This window comes from Perna viridis, unplaced genomic scaffold (assembly GCF_037379345.1).
Source record: "Perna viridis isolate PV_CMFRI_1.1 ecotype Kerala unplaced genomic scaffold, ASM3737934v1 SUPER_16.24, whole genome shotgun sequence".
Classification (NCBI taxonomy): Eukaryota; Metazoa; Mollusca; class Bivalvia; order Mytilida; family Mytilidae; genus Perna; species Perna viridis.
This window is the reverse complement of record NW_028288527.1, coordinates 58,807-84,700: the sequence shown is the minus strand read 5'-3', so window position 1 is coordinate 84,700 and position 25,894 is coordinate 58,807. Positions and strand designations below refer to the sequence as shown.

At 32.7% G+C, this 25,894-nt stretch overlaps 1 long non-coding RNA gene across 5 annotated transcripts; it reads left to right on the top strand.

Annotated features, from left to right (window-relative positions):
• Positions 1–3,887: 3,887 nt before the first annotated feature.
• Positions 3,888–24,139, top strand: LOC148596420 (uncharacterized). 5 transcript variants are annotated; one of them, XR_015919262.1, is made up of 12 exons: positions 3,888–4,071; positions 5,348–5,406; positions 6,231–6,285; positions 10,405–10,544; positions 11,126–11,242; positions 12,588–12,634; positions 13,185–13,324; positions 13,906–14,022; positions 15,367–15,424; positions 15,960–16,099; positions 23,732–23,888; positions 24,020–24,139. It is a non-coding gene; the product is annotated as an uncharacterized LOC148596420 (long non-coding RNA). The 5 variants fall into 5 exon arrangements; XR_015919260.1 differs by having other exon boundaries at positions 3,889–4,071; positions 5,348–5,389; XR_015919261.1 differs by having other exon boundaries at positions 3,890–4,071; positions 5,348–5,389; positions 15,367–15,413.
• Positions 24,140–25,894: the final 1,755 nt, after the last annotated feature.

The following is a 25,894-nucleotide window of genomic DNA, read 5'->3' as shown; positions in this document are numbered from 1 at the left end:
GATATGAATTTGTTCGTGAGCTTAAAAGTTCAAGTAATGTCAAATGATTATATTTTTGTAATTCTTTAGTGGTTAAAATTTTTACACTTGCATCACAGACTAAGTGGTGGATCCAGAGTTTGCAGAGTGTTTGCAACCCCATTTTAATGGAAAATTATTTTCATTTGAAAAATTGACAAGAAATGGCAAAAACTGCCTCATCACCCCACATTTTCTGATGAACCCTGGCTGGCACCGCTCCGTATGAAAAGCGGACCATTATGGCAAGCCAAAGTGGACAAAAATGAGTATTTGCTAATATTTAAAAATGATTTTTTAATATTCCAAATTCATTTTCGAATATTAATTTTCGAATATTACAAATTCATTTTCGAATATTACAAATTAAATTTCTAATATCCCAAAACACTTTTTGATATAAAAAAAATCCCTTTTTAATATCAAAAATTAAATTTAATTTCTAATATTAAAAAAATATTTTTTAATACTAGAAATTGATTTTCTAATATTACAAAATGGGTTTGTTGTATTCAATTACGATTAAATAAAATATATATAGATAAAAATGATTGAATTTCTAATATTAAAACGTAATCAAGGGAACCAAGGCCACAGCGGCAATTAAAAGAACGCAACCCACGGACAAAGACCAGATATAGAAAACAGACATACACAACAAAGAAAACAAAGCAACTAAAATCATACATACAAAGTAACAAAAGTAAATGAGCAACTCGGATTCCACTAAAAACCGGGACAACGGACCAGGTGCACCGGTAGAGTAAGCGTCCTCTGCTTTTACAGAAACAGCCGCCGAGTTGCTCATAAAAAGTCAAATCCGGGTAGACAAACGAGGAAAGGACCCGTTGAATAAATCAGTTTTCATGGTGCAGATAGATACACCATAACGATCCACAAGTTCATGATGACGACCATAAAACTTCTGTAGTGATGACTTCAATCTTGTAGCAACATAACCCTGTTCCAGAAACCTATTTGTTAGAGTTCTAGCGCGATACAAAAATTATGCGTAGTTTCAGTAAGCTCTGGCATAACGGATGAGTTGTGATATGAACACTCCATACGCAAGCGCCGAAGGGATGTTGCCACAGATGAAAGGAAAATAGACAATTCTGAATGATAAGTCATTACGTTTGTCGTAAAGTTTAGTCAGTAGTTCTTCTTTACCATCGATTTCTAAGTGTAGGTCAAGATATGAGGCTGTCTTCACAGCGTCTGTAGTATCCTTTATTTCAAGTTCTTTTGGGTAGATGCGATGTATCAAATCCCCGAAATTAGGATTGTCTATAGATAATACGTCATCTATATAGCGGCAACTGAGATTGAAAGATCTAGCCAAACGATATTCGTTCTTTCTGATCAGATCAGCTATAAAGTCAGCCTCATAAGAGTGAAGGAATGGGTCAGCAAGTAAAGGAGCACACATTGTTCCCATGGGAATGCCGACCGTTTATTGAAAAACACGTCCACCACACTGGACAAATATATTGTCAATTAAAAATTCCAGCATTTTGTAAAGATCTTCCTCTGTATATTCGGAAGATGATGTGGAATTATTTCTTACAGAGTATGAGGAATCTCTACCAAGAACTATATATTTGTATCTAGATGTACCATCTTTTTGAAAAAAAAAACAACGATGTATAAAGATTTTAGGTCGGGATTTTAACTGAGTATGGGGAATAGAAGTATACAGTGTTGACAATTCATAGGTTTTAATGCTATTATATTCAGAAAATAGTCTTGAACTGATTGTCTCCAAAAGATTTTTCGAATATTTCAGGATCCACAATGAATTAATACCACTACGGGAGTAACAAGTGTTGTGGTAAGACTGCTGACTCTCTTTGACAGTTGTGAGTATAGAAGTTAAAAGTTTTGAAAGAAGCTTGGTGGTACATTTTGCAGATCCAGCTATGAAACTTTGTTTGTATGGTTTCTTGTGGAGTTTATGAATCCAGTACATAGACGGTAAATCACAATCATCGGCCTTGGTAGAAATTCCAAAAGAGGATAGCAACAGATTTATGGTTTTCCACAATCTCTTCTTTGGAGAGAGTGGTAGCAGTATAGGTTTTATCACTGCTATTATTTTCTACGTCTACCTCTGATAATAAATATTGGATGTAGAACGTGTTGCTTTGGACTTTGTCTGCTGGTACGACAACATATTTTTTCAACGTATTACAAACATTTTGTAACCTTCACGTATTTCTTCTGACAATTCTAAATACATATCATTTATCATTAATTCCGAAAATATTTTCGTCTTACCGGATATCTGCGTGTAGGCTAGATTTAAAACATTAAAGAACACAGATGATTTGTTGTTAAGTAACAAATATTCGATGAAAGAGGTATTGTTTTTAACAAACCATACAAAGTTAGTGGCCACACATAAAATAGTGCAACCTAGATTAATACAGCTTGTCAAAATAGCAGAGCAGTAGACACACCTGTAAACCTAGACCAACATGAGCTTACAATCAAGCTGTCAACAACAAATAGACCAAGAGCCGTCTTTTTGATTGAATGATTCAGATTAGTTAGATAAATCAATCGATCTTTTCGAGTAAATCAGCACAATATATGGATTAATTTGTAAATAAAGTAATATATAAATAATTCTCAAACTTGTCTGGACTCAGCAAACCCAATTGTGGAACAATAATAAAAAAAACCAAAATCAAATTTGGTGCCGAAAATATAAGAAATTCACCTCATTTTAAAGAAGATATCGGCAATAATCATTTTCAGCTCGCGGAAGTTGAGTTCAGCTCGAGCTCGGGATACCCGAAATACTGACTCCATGAAAATATATAAACAAAAAAGCCAGTATAAACACTGTTTCTGAGTAGTTGGAGTTCGTACGTATACACCCGCAATACCATTATTGGGTCTATATAGTAATAGGGGTTTCATTATTTTTTGCAATTCACGTACCTTTTCTTTTGTAGGAGGTAATTTTCATTATTTTCTGTTTTAAAACTTTAAGAAATTTTAAATTTCTAGAGATAACTTTCAGTAGCTTAGAAGGGTATAAGTAACTGGTACCGCCTCTTAAGGCATTAGGAATGGAATTATAGTCATCTTTCAGTAGTTTAGCTGCACACAGGTCAGTTGTCAGGAGCAATTTCAAAACGTCAGTTAAGTACAGCTGATCGGGAAAAACTCTCTATCCCAGTTTCACTCATTCATGAAAGTAACCTCCGGTTTGCCTTAAACCCGGAACCTGTTTCCACCACACATTTTTCATTTCTGACAAATCACGATTATTCTTTGAAACATCCAATTGTTTTATAATATATTCGACACAAGCATACGAAGTTCGAATAACATGTTAGCGTAAATCTTGCATGATATTTGTTTTGTTTCAAAAGCACATATACACAGAAAAAAAAACAGTCAAAAAGTTAGTTTTCCTAGATTGGGTATGTAGGATAAGTTGATTTTGTATTTTTTTTTTTTTTTTTTTGTCTGTCTATGATAATTACCATTTTATGTCATTTAACCATTGTTTTGATTAGTTAAACGCGGCTCATAGCCATTTCCATAATAAACAAGAAACTATCAACACAATTTTGATGTAATCTATCAGTATTTGTCTTTGTCTCTATTTGTTGGATGATAATGTAGAGTAAGAGACTTTAATTTACACTACCTGGTAGAATAAAGACATTTTAAGGGATATATTAAAGAAAAATTTCAATTGCATTACTGTGCGTTGCTCACTGTATTTGTAGTGGGGTTCTTAGTAAAACTTTTGAACGTTTTAGTGCTTTCTAGTTAACTATTTCAATTGGTCCTTAGCTATACCTCTAGAACTTCATGGTGCTTTGTTTATTGTACATTTTGTAGGCTTTAGGTTATATTTAGGCCGTTTAAGTGCGTTTTTAGGATAATGTTTTTTTGTGGTTTTGAGATATTAAATGGACACGTGTTAAATCACATGATACAGAAATTGTAGATTTCAATTTGACACGAACCATCTATGAACTCCCCTGAAAGAACTCACGAAACTGTAAACAAAAGATGCTATATGCTTAGCAAGTAAGTTTCCAGATTCATAATCTACGAATGTACTATTTTTTGATTTGTTGAATGGTCTTTGGATGTGTTTTCGACGGGCACGTGCAATCATACACGTAAATAAGATGCGCCATGTGATGTAGAACCCCGTATTACCGAAAACCTGTCTTTGTCCCGAAAACCAAGTGTATACATTTGACAACCTCAATAACATACGTTTTTGTGGTATTGTTGATTCCTACGTTATTTAAATATATATGTAAATAAGTTTTTGGATACAAAATTGTTGTTTATGCATATTACAACACTTTCCAAGTATCCAAGAAAGTATACATGTAATAATCAACATCAGGACACATATTTTCAATCTCTACAAAGTTTTTTTTCTCCAGTGGCTACGATATGATTCAACAGCTCATAACTCCATAGAAATATCTATTTCGTAAACATTGTTTATCATGATTATTTGGATTCTTGTTGGGACCTTAGTCTTTGTATCCTCATGCATGTAATGGCTAAATCCAGCAGAGTAATACTTTATGTTCATATCAGAGAAAATTTTTGAATTAAACAAATAAAAACTTCTCCACTTCTATATGTGAATTTGTTAACCTCAAAAATACTTATCTTAGAACTCTGAATTTCCCTGTCTATTCGTCTGCAAACTTACTTGGGTCATGGTGTCATAAAATCATGGCGCAGTTCTGACCAGTGAGATTTTCTGTTTTCAACAAGGATCTAAAAGAGAAGGATTAGCTATATATATTTCATTTATTTTTCTACTTTTTATTATTATGAAATACATGTACCTTAATCTTTTTTGCAGCAGTGATTGAACAGAACATGGCACATGCTTTTGTCCTTGACTTCTGTATTAATAGTGCCAGCCAATTTAATGAAGACTGATAAGATACTCCTTAACTCCACTGAACTCTTAATACTGGGCAGAAAGACAATCTGTTAAAGTATTAATTTTCGGGGGGAAATAAAAGTGTGACAAATGGTACTCACAAAATTGATTTTTAACACTATATTAGGCCAAACATTTTTCAATTAGCGAAAACTGATACCAGCTAATATGTTCACTTGACAGAATTAGCAAAAATTAGCAGCCGTTAAAATGAATATGTTTACAGTAAATGTTAATGTAGGACCATTGATTATTGTACTATTTTTCTGGCCTTTACCAAACTGTTCTAGGTAGAAATCCTTCAAACTATCTATTCATCCAATATATGCAGGAGACATGATATAGTTCCACTTAATACTGTTGGACGTGTTTTTATTGATATTTCAGTTTGAGGAAATATGATGTGTTTATCAGTAGCTTACAGAAAAAGCAAGTACTCTTTGGTGGTAGATACATGTACAGCTTGTACATTTTTGTCATTTTTGATAATGTGGTTGTATTGTGTTTGTTCCAAGCCAGGGACCTGTAGTCCAGTGGTTGTTTTTTATGTTCATTGTTAGTTCTTTTTTTATAGATAAGATAAATTTTCTTCTTTTTTAAATAATTTCACTTTATTTATTTTGGGGCATTTAAAGCTTGTTTAATGGCATGAGTTTTACCTAACATTGTGTCACTGAAGACCGTGTGGTGATTTGTTGCATGGCTTCTGGAGGAGGACTGTCTCATTGGCAATCATACCACATCTCCTGTTTTTATATTTCTTTTAAGTATATTCAAGGATTCGAGATTCTAGCGAAAATCAAAAGAATGTAATCCAGGAACAAATATCAGACATGGAAAACAGACAAACATAACAAAGAATATAAATAACTATATATAAAATATAAAAAAAACTGGAAGCATGGATCAGGTGCACCGGTCACCATCCTCTGATTTTGTAGAAGACCTGCCGAGTTTCTCATAAAAAAATCAACTCCGGGATAGACAAAATAGGCTGTTACTGTTCACTGAATTACCTAATTTGTCAAGTAGGTACTCATCTGCTACATTAAAGTGTGAGTTTATCATTAGTATACTGACATGTTATCATTGACTATAATTTGGTGGAATATTTATTATAAAAATATTGTGTATAAAGGGATGAAATATTCATCTGATCTATTATTACGTCTCATTAAAGGTGATAATACTGATAAACTAAGCAAAATTATTGTTTCTATATATAGCAAAGATTCCATGATTATCATCATGAAATTCTTCTCTTTTACAGATTTGAGGTCAATATGAAATATAAAGAATACAGATACAGAATATATAAAAGACGTGTAAAGTTTGTTTAAAGTAGCACAATATACTTTATCACATTATTATATTGGAAACACCTTGTCCATCAATTCAATGTTGGTTTCACTCAACTTTGCTACTACTTATCTTTGGTGCATGTAGTCAGCTTTAAAGTGATGAAGCATCATAGTTGCTGCCTGATATCAACTTCAGGTTTTATGGAGTTGGGTGTGAATATCACTATAACACACAGAACTTTATATTTATTATTCATTAATATATTTGTCTATTCTCTATGCAACTTACGAATTCTAGTCATATGCACGTCTTCTGACTGCAAAATTTTACAATGTCAGAGGTGACAAATATAAGCAAAGTGAATGTTATAATTTATTATGGACTTTCAGTATTACAGTATTTTGTTTTATTCATGTAGTGTGGATTTTAGGTTAAACATTTTTAGCTCACCTGGCCAAAGACCAAGTGAGTTATTGCCATCACTTGGCGTCTTTGGCCGTCGTCGTTAACATTTTTTCAAAACTCTTCTCCTCTGACACTACTTGACCAATTGGAACCATACATGATATGAATTTTTCTTGGTGTATTCTACATAGAACTGTTGTGGGGATTTATGATCCGTCGAAAAATATGGCAGCTCTTACTAAAAAAAAAGAACATATGCGTCAGACAGTTGTTTTTCGCAAATATCTCCAAAACCGTCAGGTTTAGCCAATACATACATAATTTTTTATCAGTTATATAAAGCATTATTAGAAATAAAGGTGTTACTCAACGCAATCGGGAGTAATTGGACGTAAAACACAATGAAACTCCTTAGTAGTTAAATGGATTCTTTATTAGAGGTCTCAGATATTAAGGAAAATATAAAGTTGAGATGAGACCCTCACATGAGGGTGTAGGGGTCTGGTTGTACATAATACATGATGATAATAAATAATATAGGCACACAGCAGCTCATTTAATACTGACTGGTTACATCATAATACCTTCATTCCAAAAATAAGATGCACAGAATCATAATAAATTTGCAGAAAGTCTAGGTAAAACTCATTTTATTCAAAATGCCTTCTGTACTGCTTGACTTGTAATAGTGCAGTGACAAGAAATTGGAGGGAAAAGTACAGGTGATAAAGAAATTTCAATATAAGGCAATTCAGGTAAATCTACCTGGTAAAGGTAGCCACAAGTTTCTTTTGGTATATAGCTAACATAGATTTGTGTCTATTTTTTAGTATATTTGTTTTTTTTTTTCAGTTTGTTTCACCCAAAATCATACTTTGTCTTCACTTTACCTTACTTTCTAACAATATCATTTAATTTCTTCACATCAAATGATCTCAGACTGTATATTGTAATTTTCAGTAAAAAGAATTGCTGAAGTCAAACTGTAACCAAGGAAGGATGAGGAATTTTACAAGTGCAAGTAAAGGGAAAGGCAGAGACAAATCACGGAAGTTATTTGCATAAAGTGGCATTAGAGGGCAGTGGTACATGTTATTACTGTAAGTGGTATGGGACATTGAAAGACTGGTAAAATTATTTAGAATCACTTAACAATAGAAAAGTTGTTTCCAGGTCAAATAACTTCCATAAAACTAATTACGTTTTTTTATGTTTGAAAGATGTTTCATTAGCTATGAACTGTAATGTGAATGACAGTTGATGATAACATCATAAACACGCTATATGGAATAAATGTAAATATATATAAGTTGAAGAAAATACATAAAGTTATATTGGATAAGATGTCAACAGTTATAAATACTTGACTGTCAAAAGCAATGATAGAAAAGGCTTGTTCTTACAGTTCGATGAATAATTCTTTTTCGTCAACTTGGACCAAAGTTTTCTTGGAACCATGATTTGGTTATAATATCTTTCTGTCTTTACACCATGGTCTTTTTGGTTTTGTTAAGTAAATATCAGAACAACAGAAAAGAATTATTTGATATAAGACAATTTGATCTGAAGTCACAAGTATATGTAAAGGGAGGTAATACTGATAACATTAATGATATCATATTTTATTTGTATCTTTTATACTGGAGTATGTATTCTAAATAGTATTTCATTTCTTTTTCAGACTTTAAAATACATATTCTGTATAATGCAAACTTAGATTAGAACTGTGGTTCGTACAAGTTATAAATCCTGGGAGTAAACCTTAGTTTCTAGAACAAACTGTGGTTTAAAAGTCAAGGTATGTATGTGGAGGATAGGCTTTAGTTTCTAGTGATTGTAGTAAGAATTAGTTCCAAGGTTAAATGTTAAATTAAAACATGTAGTTAATTAATTTAATGACATCATGATTTTCGAACATATTTGAAATTACAGCAATAAAGACTTTTGAAGTAAACAACGTGTTAAGTAAGCTGTAAGGAATGCTTGTAAATACCTGTATACAAAATGTTGAAGAAAAAATATCATAAAGCAGTGATATCATATAAATAACAAGACAGTTAAACCTTTGAAGAATAGATTTGCTTTACATAAGGATTATAAAAAGGTCTAAAATACTGTCACAGAAGATTACAGTTCATTAAGTAGTGATTTTCTCCATTGATATTTATGCAGTAGTTTGTCAACTTTATCGGAAGTGTTTTGTAATCCTATAAATAATTGGCCTTCTATGAGAACAGCATTCTGTTCATACTGTTAGCATGTTATTAAAACCACGGCATTTGTAAATTATTGTAAATATGTTTGTGCCAATTAATATTATTGTTATTATGGATTCTGTTTATTTCCCATTCTAAGCCTACACTGTGAGTTTTCCGCTACCAATTAAAAAGTGCCAACATTTGTTCAATACAGACTTGATCCTTGGGAATTTGTACGGCGACTGACCGCGAGGGTCATCTGTTGCTGTAACCCAATAACCCCAGGATCATGTACCAATTTACCAATCAGATGAATGCATGTACAAGATCACGCATGTATCATGCATGCACATCAGAGATAAATCGATCTTACACTCATGATCCATAGAAATCCGATACAACCATTTATAGATTGACCAATCTATTATGACTTGTAATTTGAAGGACAGAAATTCTTTTATTTTCCTATAAATGTTCTTTCCGTGAGAGACCATATTTATATTGCTGGTTGTTCCAATGGTAAACATGAACATCATACATGTAGTCAGTTCGTACATACATGTAGTCAGTTCGTACATACATGTAGTCAGTTTGTACATACATGTAGTCAGTTCATACATACATATATATAAAAGTTTTCTAAGGCATTGTTAGAAGAGATTTGTTCTAACATTTAATGAAAGAAAATCTGTCCAAGATGTCCTTTATTTTCTATCAGAGAGGTATTTATTTCTCGTTATTTTGACATTGTTATCTGACTTAATTGACTAAAGTGAATTCAATATTTTTGTGGGACAGACATTAAATCATTTATTTGTGAAAAGTACCACTCGTGTTAAGCCTGAATCAGGACTTCCTGAACAAGATGTGTGACAACGGAGGTAATATTGATAACTTTACAGATATCATTTATGTACACAAATCTGAAACATTTCTCTTTCAGACTCTTGAAACCTGCAGAGTGAAAAGTACTTAGAACTGATATAGAAGGTGAAGATTAGGTATACTTTTAGAGAATTAAGCACAACTATTGACATAATACACGTCATTGTTATTATTTACAATGAGTTTGTATTATCAATCAGAAAAATGTGACTATGAATAGACAAAACAAGGAAATACATGAAAACGAACTAAAATGATTACTAAGGAAAAGGTCACAGTGCTCGTGTGATGGACTTAATATCCTTTATAGTAGTCCCAATTTAATTCTATTTAATAACATTATTCTAGAGAATGATATACGAAATGACGATTTTCTGAACAGTTTGGTTCCATGAGAGTGCTTGATTCAAAAGAAGTCACACCAAATACATGTAGAATGGATTACTGATTTGGATTTATACATGCACACTATTTTCTTTTGGTATATAGCTAACATAGATTTGTGTCTATGTTTTATTATATTTGTTTTTTTTTTTTTTTTAAATTTGGCTCAGCCAAAATCATACTTTGTCTTCACTTTACCTTACTTTCTAACAATATCCTTTAATTTCTTCACATCAAATGATTTCAGACTGTATATTGTACAATTTTCAGTAAAAAGAATTGCTGAAATCAAACTGTAACCAAGGAAGGATGAGGAATTTTACAAGTGCAAGTAAAGGGAAAGGCAGAGACAAATCACGGAAGTTATTTGCATAAAGTGGCATTAGAGGGCAGTGGTACATGTTATTACTGTAAGTGGTATGGGACATTGAAAGACTGGTAAAATTATTTAGAATCACTTAACAATAGAAAAGTTGTTTCCAGGTCAAATAACTTCCATAAAACTAATTACGTTTTTTTATGTTTGAAAGATGTTTCATTAGCTATGAACTGTAATGTGAATGACAGTTGATGATAACATCATAAACACGCTATATGGAATAAATGTAAATATATATAAGTTGAAGAAAATACATAAAGTTATATTGGATAAGATGTCAACAGTTATAAATACTTGACTGTCAAAAGCAATGATAGAAAAGGCTTGTTCTTACAGTTCGATGAATAATTCTTTTTTGTCAACTTGGACCAAAGTTTTCTTGGAACCATGATTTGGTTATAATATCTTTCTGTCTTTACACCATGGTCTTTTTGGTTTTGTTAAGTAAATATCAGAACAACAGAACATAATTATTTGATATAAGACAATTTGATCTGAAGTCACAAGTATATGTAAAGGGAGGTAATACTGATAACATTAATGATATCATATTTTATTTGTATCTTTTATACTGGAGTATGTATTCTAAATAGTATTTCATTTCTTTTTCAGACTTTAAAATACATATTCTGTATAATGCAAACTTAGATTAGAACTGTGGTTCGTACAAGTTATAAATCCTGGGAGTAAACCTTAGTTTCTAGAACAAACTGTGGTTTAAAAGTCAAGGTATGTATTAGGATGATAGGCTTTAGTTTTTAGTGATTGTAGTAAGAATTAGTTCCAAGGTTAAATGTTAAATTAAAACATGTAGTTAGTTAATTTAATGACATCATGATTTTCGAACATATTTGAAATTACAGCAATAAAGACTTTGGATGTAAACAACGTGTTAAGTAAGCTGTAAGGAATGCTTGTAAATACCTGTATACAAAATGTTGAAGAAAAAATATCATAAAGCAGTGATATCATATAAATAACAAGACAGTTAAACCTTTGATGAATAGATTTGCTTTACATAAGGATTATAAAAAAAGGTCTAAAATACTGTCACAAGAGATTACAGTTCATTAAGTAGTGATTTTCTCCATTGATATTTATGCAGTAGTTTGTCAACTTTATCGGAAGTGTTTTGTAATCCTATAAATAATTGGCCTTCTATGAGAACAGCATTCTGTTCATACTGTTAGCATGTTATTAAAACCACGGCATTTGTAAATTATTGTAAATATGTTTGTGCCAATTAATATTATTGTTATTATGGATTCTGTTTATTTCCCATTCTAAGCCTACACTGTGAGTTTTCCGCTACCAATTAAAAAGTGCCAACATTTGTTCAATACAGACTTGATCCTTGGGAATTTGTACGGCGACTGACCGCGAGGGTCATCTGTTGCTGTAACCCAATAACCCCAGGATCATGTACCAATTTACCAATCAGATGAATGCATGTACAAGATCACGCATGTATAATGCATGCACATCAGAGATAAATCGATCTTACACTCATGATCCATAGAAATCCGATACAACCATTCATAGATTGACCAATCTATTATGACTTGTAATTTGAAGGACAGAAATTCTTTTATTTTCCTATAAATGTTCTTTCCGTGAGAGACCATATTTATATTGCTGGTTGTTCCAATGGTAAACATGAACATCATACATGTAGTCAGTTCGTACATACATGTAGTCAGTTCGTACATACATGTAGTCAGTTTGTACATACATGTAGTCAGTTCATACATACATATATATAAAAGTTTTCTAAGGCATTGTTAGAAGAGATTTGTTCTAACATTTAATGAAAGCAAATCTGTCCAAGATGTCCTTTATTTTCTATCAGAGAGGTATTTATTTCTCGTTATTTTGACATTGTTATCTGACTTAATTGACTAAAGTGAATTCAATATTTTTGTGGGACAGACATTAAATCATTTATTTGTGAAAAGTACCACTCGTGTTAAGCCTGAATCAGGACTTCCTGAACAAGATGTGTGACAACGGAGGTAATATTGATAACTTTACAGATATCATTTATGTACACAAATCTGAAACATTTCTCTTTCAGACTCTTAAAACCTGCAGAGTGAAAAGTACTTAGAACTGATATAGAAGGTGAAGATTAGGTATACTTTTAGAGAATTAAGCACAACTATTGACATAATACACGTCATTGTTATTATTTACAATGAGTTTGTATTATCAATCAGAAAAATGTGACTATGAATAGACAAAACAAGGAAATACATGAAAACGAACTAAAATGATTACTAAGGAAAAGGTCACAGTGCTCGTGTGATGGACTTAATATCCTTTATAGTAGTCCCAATTTAATTCTATTTAATAACATTATTCTAGAGAATGATATACGAAATGACGATTTTCTGAACAGTTTGGTTCCATGAGAGTGCTTGATTCAAAAGAAGTCACACCAAATACATGTAGAATGGATTACTGATTTGGATTTATACATGCACACTATTTTCTTTTGGTATATAGCTAACATAGATTTGTGTCTATGTTTTATTATATTTGTTTTTTTTTTTTTTTTTAAATTTGGCTCAGCCAAAATCATACTTTGTCTTCACTTTACCTTACTTTCTAACAATATCCTTTAATTTCTTCACATCAAATGATTTCAGACTGTATATTGTACAATTTTCAGTAAAAAGAATTGCTGAAATCAAACTGTAACCAAGGAAGGATGAGGAATTTTACAAGTGCAAGTAAAGGGAAAGGCAGAGACAAATCACGGAAGTTATTTGCATAAAGTGGCATTAGAGGGCAGTGGTACATGTTATTACTGTAAGTGGTATGGGACATTGAAAGACTGGTAAAATTATTTAGAATCACTTAACAATAGAAAAGTTGTTTCCAGGTCAAATAACTTCCATAAAACTAATTACGTTTTTTTATGTTTGAAAGATGTTTCATTAGCTATGAACTGTAATGTGAATGACAGTTGATGATAACATCATAAACACGCTATATGGAATAAATGTAAATATATATAAGTTGAAGAAAATACATAAAGTTATATTGGATAAGATGTCAACAGTTATAAATACTTGACTGTCAAAAGCAATGATAGAAAAGGCTTGTTCTTACAGTTCGATGAATAATTCTTTTTTGTCAACTTGGACCAAAGTTTTCTTGGAACCATGATTTGGTTATAATATCTTTCTGTCTTTACACCATGGTCTTTTTGGTTTTGTTAAGTAAATATCAGAACAACAGAACATAATTATTTGATATAAGACAATTTGATCTGAAGTCACAAGTATATGTAAAGGGAGGTAATACTGATAACATTAATGATATCATATTTTATTTGTATCTTTTATACTGGAGTATGTATTCTAAATAGTATTTCATTTCTTTTTCAGACTTTAAAATACATATTCTGTATAATGCAAACTTAGATTAGAACTGTGGTTCGTACAAGTTATAAATCCTGGGAGTAAACCTTAGTTTCTAGAACAAACTGTGGTTTAAAAGTCAAGGTATGTATTAGGATGATAGGCTTTAGTTTTTAGTGATTGTAGTAAGAATTAGTTCCAAGGTTAAATGTTAAATTAAAACATGTAGTTAGTTAATTTAATGACATCATGATTTTCGAACATATTTGAAATTACAGCAATAAAGACTTTGGATGTAAACAACGTGTTAAGTAAGCTGTAAGGAATGCTTGTAAATACCTGTATACAAAATGTTGAAGAAAAAATATCATAAAGCAGTGATATCATATAAATAACAAGACAGTTAAACCTTTGATGAATAGATTTGCTTTACATAAGGATTATAAAAAAGGTCTAAAATACTGTCACAAGAGATTACAGTTCATTAAGTAGTGATTTTCTCCATTGATATTTATGCAGTAGTTTGTCAACTTTATCGGAAGTGTTTTGTAATCCTATAAATAATTGGCCTTCTATGAGAACAGCATTCTGTTCATACTGTTAGCATGTTATTAAAACCACGGCATTTGTAAATTATTGTAAATATGTTTGTGCCAATTAATATTATTGTTATTATGGATTCTGTTTATTTCCCATTCTAAGCCTACACTGTGAGTTTTCCGCTACCAATTAAAAAGTGCCAACATTTGTTCAATACAGACTTGATCCTTGGGAATTTGTACGGCGACTGACCGCGAGGGTCATCTGTTGCTGTAACCCAATAACCCCAGGATCATGTACCAATTTACCAATCAGATGAATGCATGTACAAGATCACGCATGTATAATGCATGCACATCAGAGATAAATCGATCTTACACTCATGATCCATAGAAATCCGATACAACCATTTATAGATTGACCAATCTATTATGACTTGTAATTTGAAGGACAGAAATTCTTTTATTTTCCTATAAATGTTCTTTCCGTGAGAGACCATATTTATATTGCTGGTTGTTCCAATGGTAAACATGAACATCATACATGTAGTCAGTTCGTACATACATGTAGTCAGTTCGTACATACATGTAGTCAGTTTGTACATACATGTAGTCAGTTCATACATACATATATATAAAAGTTTTCTAAGGCATTGTTAGAAGAGATTTGTTCTAACATTTAATGAAAGCAAATCTGTCCAAGATGTCCTTTATTTTCTATCAGAGAGGTATTTATTTCTCGTTATTTTGACATTGTTATCTGACTTAATTGACTAAAGTGAATTCAATATTTTTGTGGGACAGACATTAAATCATTTATTTGTGAAAAGTACCACTCGTGTTAAGCCTGAATCAGGACTTCCTGAACAAGATGTGTGACAACGGAGGTAATATTGATAACTTTACAGATATCATTTATGTACACAAATCTGAAACATTTCTCTTTCAGACTCTTAAAACCTGCAGAGTGAAAAGTACTTAGAACTGATATAGAAGGTGAAGATTAGGTATACTTTTAGAGAATTAAGCACAACTATTGACATAATACAAGTCATTGTTATTATTTACAATGAGTTTGTATTATCAATCAGAAAAATGTGACTATGAATAGACAAAACAAGGAAATACATGAAAACGAACTAAAATGATTACTAAGGAAAAGGTCACAGTGCTCGTGTGATGGACTTAATATCCTTTATAGTAGTCCCAATTTAATTCTATTTAATAACATTATTCTAGAGAATGATATACGAAATGACGATTTTCTGAACAGTTTGGTTCCATGAGAGTGCTTGATTCAAAAGAAGTCACACCAAATACATGTAGAATGGATTACTGATTTGGATTTATACATGCACACTATTTTCTTTTGGTATATAGCTAACATAGATTTGTGTCTATGTTTTATTATATTTGTTTTTTTTTTTTTAAATTTGGCTCACCCAAAATCATACTTTGTCTTCACTTTACCTTACTTTCTAACAATATCCTTTAATTTCTTCACATCAAATGATTTCAGACTGTATATTGTACAATTTTCAGTAAAAAGATTTGCTGAAATCAAACTGTAACCAAGGAAGGATGAGGAACTTTACAAGTACAAGTACAGGGAAAGGCAGAGACAAATGACGAAAGTTATTTGCATATAGTGGCATTAGAGGGCAGCGGTACATGTTATTACTGTAAGTGGTATGGGACATTGAAAGACTGGTAAAATTATTCTGAATCACTTAACAATAGAAAAGTTGTTTCAAGGTCATATAACTTCTAACAAACTAATTAAGTTTTTTTATGTTTGAAAGATGTTTCATTAGCTATGAACTGTAATGTGAATGACAGTTGATGATAACATCATAAACACGCTATATGGAATAAATGTAAATATATCTAAGTTGAAGAAAATACATAATGTTATATTGGATAAGATGCCAACAGTTATAAATACTTGATTGTCAAAAGCAATGATAGAAAAGGCTTGTTCTTACAGTTTGATGAATAATTCTTTTTTGTCAACTTTGACCAAAGTTTTCTTGGAACCATGATTTGGTTATAATATCTTTCTGTCTTTACACCATGGTCTTTTTGGTTTTGTTAAGTAAATATCAGAACAACAGAAAAGAATTATTTGATATAAGAAAATTTGATCTGAAGTCACAAGTATATGTCAAGGGAAGTAATACTGATAACATTAATGATATCATATTTTATTTGTATCTTTTGTACTGGAGTATGTATTCTAAATAGTATTTCATTTCTTTTTCAGACTTTAAAATACATATTATGTGTAATAAAAACTTAGATTAGAACTGTGGTTCGTACAAGTTATAAATCCTGGGAGTAAACCTTAGTTTTTAGTGATTGTAGTAAGAATTAGTTCCAAGGTTAAATGTTAAATTAAAACATGTAGTTAATTAATTTAATGACATCATGATTTTCAAACATTTTTGAAATAACAGCAATAAAGACTTTGGATGTAAACAACGTGTTAAGTAAGCTGTAAGGAATGCTTGTAAATACTTGTATACAAAATGTTGAAGAAAAAATATCATAAAGCAGTGATATCATATAAATAACAAGACAGTTAAACCTTTGATGAATATATTTGCTTTACATAAGGATTATAAAAAAAGGTCTAAAATACTGTCACAAGAGATTACAGTTCATTAAGTAGTGATTTTCTCCATTGATATTTATGCAGTAGTTTGTCAGCTTTATCGGAAGTGTTTTGTAATCATGTAAACAATTGACCTTCTATATGAGAACAGCATTCTGTTCATACTGTTAGCATGTTATTGAAACCACGGCATTTGTAAATTATTGTAAATATGTTTGTGCCAATCAATTAATATTATTGTTATTATGGATTCTGTTTATCTCCCATTCTAAGCCTACACTGTGAGTTTTCCTCTACCAATTAAAAAGTGCCAACATTTGTTAAATACAGACTTGATCCTTGGGAATTTGTACGGCGACTGACCGCGAGGGTCATCTGTTGCTGTAACCCAATAACCTCAGGATCATGTACCAATTTACCAATCAGATGAATGCATGTACATGATCACGCATGTTTCATGCATGCACATCAGAGATAAATCGATCTTACACTCATGATCCATAGAAATCCGATACAACCATTTATAGATTGACCAATCTATTATGACATGTAATTTTACGGACAAAAATTCTTTTATTTTCCTATAAATGTTCTTTCCGTGAGAGACCATATTTATATTGCTGGTTGTTCCAATGGTAAACATGAACATCATACATGTAGTCAGTTCGTACATACATGTAGTCAATTCATATATATATAAGTTATCTAAGGCATTGTTAGAAGAGATTTGTTCTAACATTTAATGAAAGAAAATCTGTCCAAGATGTCCTTTATTTTCTATCAGAGAGGTATTTATTTCTCGTTATTTTGACATTGTTATCTGACTTAATTGACTAAAGTGAATTCAATATTTTTGTAGGACAGACATTAAATTATTAATCTGTTAAAAGTACCACTCGTGTTAAGCCTGAATCAGGACTTCCTGAACAAGATGTGTGACAACGGAAGTAATATTGATAACCTTACAGATATCATTTATGTACAAAAATCTGAAACATTTCCCTTTCAGACTCTTAAAACCTGCATACTCATGACCCATAGAAATCCGATACAATCATTTATAGATTGACCAATCTATTATGACATGTAATTTTACGACAAAAATTCTTTTATTTTTCTATAAATGTTCTTTCCGTGAGAGACCATATTTATATTGCTGGTTGTTCCAATTTTAAACATGAACATCATACATGTAGTCAATTCGTACATACATGTAGTAAATTCATATGTATATGAAGCATGAAGAATTCTGTCCTAAACAACTGTGCAACATTTCCAAAGAATTCATTAAGATTCTCACTCAATTTTTCACCCGGATACAGGTGAGAGGGAGGATGGTAAAGAGAGAAAAATTGTATAACTTGAAAAGTGTACTTTGAATTAATCTGAAAATTCAACTTATGGTCAGACAGACACGCAACCGCAAAATTTTTCTGAGGGTATCAAATAATACCTTGCCATTACATGCGGTGATGTATAAAAAATATGTACCTGTTTTTGCTAATTTTTTTCATAATTTTAACTTTAAAGTTTTTGCGAAAATAAGTGTTTTGAGAAAAATCCAGCTTGTGTAGAGTAATGAAATCAAGTGATGATCTAAAGCTTTCTGAACATCTTAAAGCATCTCCTGTGGTGGAGCCCTATGGTTCATACCCGGGGAGAATACCACAGTAGGGTTCTTTAACGTGCGAGGAACGTGGCATCTTTCCCAACACGGTGCAACACTATGGTTTGCGGTCAGGTTTTCCGTATTATAGCCTGACAACCCCAGCATGTAACACGCCAGGGGTACCTCATTCCACCACCTGGGGCACACACCCCAGTTGCTCTGTGGACAGAGCGCCCTAGCCCCCGGCTAGGGTTCTGAGCACTATTTAGTCGCCTTTTACGACGAGCTTAGCGCTGCTGCAGGCCTATTCTTTTAACACCCTGACCTGCACGGGGAAGGAGTGAGACAGGGTGTGCTTTTTGTCAGTCTTGTTGTATTTGTCTTTGTTAACGATCTATTGTATGATACTGAATGTTCAAATTCTTATACCGGTGTCATATGATATTTTGACCCCCGCGAAATATTGACCCCGGGGTTAATATATCATATGATATCTTAACTCCGGGATCAATTTATCGTATGAATTATTGATCCCCAGGGTAATTTTGACATAACCCCCCTTTATGATATTTTAACCCCTCTGTAGGGGGTACATTTATCACAGACCAGCAGTTAGTATAGCACAACAGGAGATTAAAATATCATAACAGGGGGGGGGTAATTTATTGGAGCGGGGGGGGGGTAAAATATCGCAGCAGGGGTAAATTTTACGCAGGAGGGGGTTTAAATGTCATAAAAGTAAAGGTAATTTATCGTAGCAAGGAGGTTAAATATCGCAGCATGGGGCTAAATTATCATAACAGGGGGCTAATTTATCGCAGTAGCGGATTAAAATGTCATTACAAAGGGGGGTGGTCATTTATCTCAGGGAAGGTTAAAATATAGCAAAAGGGGGGGGTTAAAATATCATAACAGGGGGTTAATTTAACGCAGCAGAGGAGTTAAAATGTCACAGAGGGGGTTTAATTCATCGTAGCAGGGGGGTTAAAATATCGCAGTGGGGGCGCCAAAATATCATAGCAGAGGATTAGTTTATCGTGGTAGCGGATTAAAATGTCATTACAAAGGTTGGGGGGGCGGTCATTTATCGGAGGAGAGGTTAAAATATAGCAAAAGGAGTGTTAAAATATCATAACAGAGGGTTAATTTAACGCAGCAGAGGAGTTAAAATATCACAGCAGGGGGGTTAATTCATCGTAGCATGGGGGCTAAAATATCGCTGTGGGGGCGCTAAAATATCTTAGAAGGGGATTAATTTATCGCAGCGGGGGGTTAATTTATAGCAGGAAGGGGTTTAAATGTCATAACAGTAGGGTTAATTTATTTCAGCAGGGGGTTAAAATATCGCAGCATGGGTCTAAATTATCAAAAAGGGGGGGGGGCGGTAATTTATCGCGGTAGGGGGTTAAAATATCTGACTCAATATTATGATACAACAATATTACAATGCATTTTCTGTTTTTCTTAAATGTTACAGATTATCTCAAATGCAAATACATAGCTTTGCTAAGTGCAGCATGATAGAACTGCAACATGTTGAACGTAGGACAAGTGTGGGCACAAAATTTGTTTAAAAAAAAAAGATTAGGACAACATATTTGAAGTTTTTACACACTGTTCCTAAATAGATGGTAGAGGGCAAGATAGTTTTGGTAGGTCTTTGCCCCACCAATTTTGGAAATAAAGGGTTAAAAAGGGAGAAAATTGGTGTTATCATTAGAATTGATAGGAAAGTTTATTGTTGATTGATTTTTATGATTCAGATGTCAGTTAGTTACTTTTGAACTTCTGTTAATTTTTTTTACAGGTTAGGCTTATAATTAACCGATTTGGAGTCAAAGGGGTACAAAATAGAGCCACACACCCAAAAAAAAACAACTTTTTTAGATTACCTCGCCAAAGGCCAAGTAAGCTATTGCCATTACTTGGGGTTCGTTGTCGTCGTTCATCGTCGTCGTTAACAATTATACAAAACTATTCTCCTCTGAAAACTACTTGTCTAATTAAAACCAAACTTGGTATGAATATTCCTTGGGGGTATCCTGCATAGAACTAATAAGGGGATTTTTTTATTTGTTGAAAAAAAAAAACATGACCGTCGTTACAAAAATAGAACATAGGAGTCAGACAGTAGTTTTTAGCATGTATCTCCAAAACCATTAGGTTTAGCTAAATTCGGACTTGGGTAAAAGTGTTCAGCATAATGAGATCTAGCTGTGGTCAAATTTTTGTTGTAATCCTATAGACCATGTTAGAGTTATTGCCCTTTTGCAACGAATTTGCATTTTTAAATGTTATTTCTTTCGACACTACTTGACAATTGAAACCAAACCTTGTATGAATGTTCCTTGGGGTATCCTGCATAGAACTGATGTTGGGATTTTTGATTCGTCGAGTAACATGGGCGCCGTTACTAAAAATCGAATATAGGAGGCAGACAGTAGTTCTTCGTATATATCTCCAAAACCGTCAGGTTTAGTCAAATTCTTTCAAAAGCTGAAATGAACCTTATTATTAGGACTACAAGTCTTCAAGGATAAAGTTGTAAGACGATTCCTTGTATGAGTTATTGCCCTTAAAAGGGGAAAATGACTTTTTTTAAACTGTTTTCGGTCAATATCTTGAAAACTGTGAGATATTAAAAAGAAATTCTATTGTTGAAATGATCCTGATGATAAGTCCTACCAACGACTTCTTGCGTCAAAATTGTTGGACAACTTCCTGTTAAATTTATCGCCTTTGAAAGTCAAAACTCAACCAGGTGAGCGATTCAGGCTCCTGGGAGCTTCTTGTTTATTATGGAATATAATTTTCTTTCATTCTTTATGAAAATCCCTGGCTGTGTTCAGATATCTCAGGCCATTTTCAAGTTATAGAGGGTCAATGTGCCACACCAAAAAAAAAAGTTTTTAAATCTTTGATAATTGACTTTTTTTATTAGATTCCATATGAAAAATTCCGCCTGGACTTTTTAATTTTGGATATATCTCTTAGTTTTTTTAACTATAAGGGCTGCCCCCCTCCCCCCAAAGAAATCATCTTTCTAACTTTGTTCAGATTTTAATTGTTCTTTCATTTTCAATCAGATTTCAGATATCTCTTACATTGTTCAAATAAGGGCCAAAGGGGACCACGCCTCCAAAAAAAAAAACAATCATTTACACATTTTTAAATTTCAAATTTAAAAGAAAATTTAATATTATTTTCCTCTTGAAAATTCATATATGGAGATATCACTTAAATTTCTATGAATTTTAAGGGGTCAAGGGACCATGCCCCATAAGATTTTTGCAAATATGTAAAACAATACCTGGGTTAAGCTCAAGTCTGGCAGGGAGTAAAATATTTCTGCATGATGGGATGGACCTTTGCCGAATAAGTAGTGCACAAATGGTCCCCAAGGGAATTAAAATAACTTGACAGTGAACAGTTTCGCCATAGCGTATGAAAACAATGTCTTACAGGAATTCGAGTGATGTAAGCATTTCAAAAGAAGTACTTTTCATGCTTTTCGTTATTAAGAAAGATCTAAAAGTATTGGAACAAATATATTTATGAGTATATTTGGAAGTGCAGTGTCTAAAGTTGAAAAATAAAAACTTTGAAAAATTGTTTACGACACACACGACGATGGACACCAAGTGATAGCAATAGTTATTAAGGTCTTTTAGGACATGTTAGCTAAATATGTCCACTTCTCAGTAAGGGGTCTAAGATTTTTTTTTTTCAACTTTCTATACATGTTTTATTTCTAACATCTATTTGCATTCTGTGGTGAGACAGTTAACTTGGGTATAAGTGAATAGTTGTACAAAAGGATTCATACCATAAAAATGATGGCTATGGGTGAAGCTAGGGTCATGACTTGAACCATTTGAAAAAAGAAAACAAAAATGGGCCTGCAGAGAGCATTTTCCTGGTGTTCCCAATGTCTTGCATAGAAATTAATAGATCTATATCAGACGTTTTGTATCGCGCTAGAACTCTAATAAATAGGCTTCTGGAACAGGGTTATGTTGCTACAAGATTGACGTCATCACTACAGAAGTTTAATGGTCGTGATCATGAACTTGTGGAACGTTATGGTGTATCCATCAGCACCATGAAAACTGATTTATTCAACGTGTCATAGTTTTCCTTTTCTCGTTTGTCTACCCCGGACTTTTTATGAGGAACTTGGTGCGTGTTTCTAGAAAAGCAGAGGACGCTTACACTACTGGCACACCTGGTCCATGCTTCTAGTTTTTTTGTGGAGTTCGAGTTACTAATTTGCCTTTGTTACTTTATATGCATTGTTTTAGTTACTTCATGTTTTCTGTTGTGTATATCTGTTTTTTCATGTCTTGTCTTTTCCCCTGGATTATATTATTTTGATTACCGCTATAACCTTGGCTCCCTTAATTATTCTGTACATAAGACCATTAAACCGAAAGAGTATGTTCCATTATTTATGGCCACAGAAAAGAGTCTTATCCAATTAAAATTTGAAGCACCAGACATGCATATATATCATCCTCAATTTGAAAACAAAACATTGAAAACTAAGTGTAAAAAAACTTGATATGCCAACCTTTATCGCTGTATCCACTTGATATGAACTCTTTCGTTTTCAGTGCATTATTTTCTCAAATTCTGATAATAAATTTAGTTAAAACCATCTAAAAAAGTGAGACGAGACGACCCTATGTCTGGCTTTCTTAAGTAACCATTATGTTCATTTTGTAAGATACTATTAAACCGGATCAGTTCAGCAAATTCATTTTTCCTTGAACTCTGGCAATACTTTTTTTTTTCTATTGATGCTTAATAAAAAATAATGAAACCCCGTTTTAAACTACATTGCTAATGACAGACATCATGAGCTCTTGAAATGTTAAAATCTGGTGTGTTTTAGCATATTGTGTTATCTATTACTATACTGTTTTACTTGTTTCATGCCTTATAGGTAGTAAAGTATGGACTATTATGGCATCTGCTATTGTATAATCCTAGTAAAAAAAAATATCCTCTTGATTTCTTGAAAACACAATCAAACAACTTAATCTCATATAGCCCAGTTATTGCACCTAGCAAGGAACTGTATGCTTTCAGGCGCAGTAGATGACGTAGCATAAAGAATAATATATAGGACTTGAAAACGTACACATGTCCCAGCTTTCGCTGAAATAGACGATGTAGAGGATGGTGTTGCTGATGGCCCTGCTACCTAAAGCCCAAACAATATAGATGACTTTGACAATCTAATCTCGTAAGTCTAAATGCCGCATGTACCTCTGGATTATCAAATGGCATATTTCTCAATATTAGTGAATGAATGGTATAAATTGTGTGACATTTTGGAAAACTACTTAACCTCAATATATTTTTTTATTATTTTAGGCTGTAGTAGGTGGACTGATTATCCAAACCTCTAAAGGAGTTGATGATGAAAAAGATGAGAATGGATCAGAATGTAGTGATATGGAGGATCATGCGGATAATAAAATGAATGAAGACGAACTTGACAAACTTTTGTTTTTTTTATTCTAGAGAAAAAAAAATAAAAAAATCAACAAAAAATCTTTTTTTTTAATTCAAATCTCACAAAAAAATGGGTTTTTTCAAAGTCTTTAAAAGTGAAAAAAAAAGTGTCAGGAGAGTGCTAGAATGCATGATTTGGCTTCATTTACCCCAGAGCTTCTGACTTAAGAGGCCCCCAGACCCCTGGCCGTCCAAATTTGTCGGTCCACTTGAAATTTTTCGGTCCAGTCATTTTCTTTAACTGGACCAATGTCCACTGCCTTATTATTTTTAATTTCTTTAACTGCACCTAACAATTTTATTCTATGGACATACGCCTTCATAAAATTTCATAAAAATTTCCCATAAAATTGTAAAAAAGAGGGGTTTAGGAGGAGTTGTGCTTACTTAATTTGGATTATATCCCTTTGGAGTCCTCCGACAGCAATTATATTCTTTCATGTACATCTACATATAATATGCAACGAATCCTATAAAATTTCATCAAAATGCCTTAAGCGTTTAGAAGAAGTTGTGCTTTAAAGAAATGTGGAGCTGAATAAAAAATGTATCTAACCTACACTTTTGCTCAACCTGGTATAGACAAGTGAATCTGCAAATTGGAAGTCACCATACCCGATGAATATATGAGTATGCTGATATGCAAATATGCATATGGCAAAAGCATAGCTTATGATGAAGTTAAATATAATTAAATGAAATAGCAAAAATATTAATCTAATCAAATTAATTAACCGGATATAAATAATGCCTCTAGAGAAATAAAGTACTTCTTAGGGGACAGCTTGATACGTACGTAGAGGTCAGACCCAAAACAGTTGGAGCAAGCATGGACATATTTGACCAGACCCAGTCGCTTTTTGGCCCTTACTGCAACATGGTTCTAGTTAAACCTTCAAAATCAATCCAAAAGTCCCTACATGGAAAAGACATGCTTTTAGTCCCCCTTTTTGGCCTCTAATTTCTGAAAGGTTCATGTTTTATCACCACAATAAGTCCAAGTCTTGACTATAAAGGTAGAAAATATAATGGAACAATATCATAGAAATTCCTATGCTTCCACTCGAACTATTCAGATTAATTCTTTGAAAGGGTAATCAAGGGAACCAAGGTAATAGCGGTAATCAAAATAATGTAATCCAGGGACAAAGACCAGACATGGAAAACAGACATACACAACAAAAAACATAAAGTAACTAAAATCATACATACAAAGTAACAACTTGGACTCCGTTAAAAACTGGGAGCAAAAACAAATGCACCGGTAGGGTAAGCGTCCTCTGCTTTTCTAGAAACACCCGCCGAGTTGCTCATAAAAAGTCAAGTCAAGTAGACAGACGAGGAAAGGAAAACTATGACCCGTTGAATACATCAGTTTTCATGGTGCTGATGGATACACCATAACGATCCACGAGTTCATGATGACGATCATAAAACATCTGTAGTGATGGCTTAAAATAAGAAATTAATTTAGCTGGAAATATTATTAATGCAATCATGTTAATTCTGAAATGACTTGTATCTGAATCTATTTCGAAAGAATGACTAGTGGGATTAATCAAGTAATGAAATTGCTCGTTCTTGTTTTTTCTGACCTAGTTAATATATTTTGTTAAGTACACGAAACCTAATTTTGTATCACAAAACACCCCCTTTTTAGTTAGCAGCTGCCCTCAGTTGTTTAAAAACACAAGAATCCATAAAATCATCAACGTACATGTAATAAATCTATAA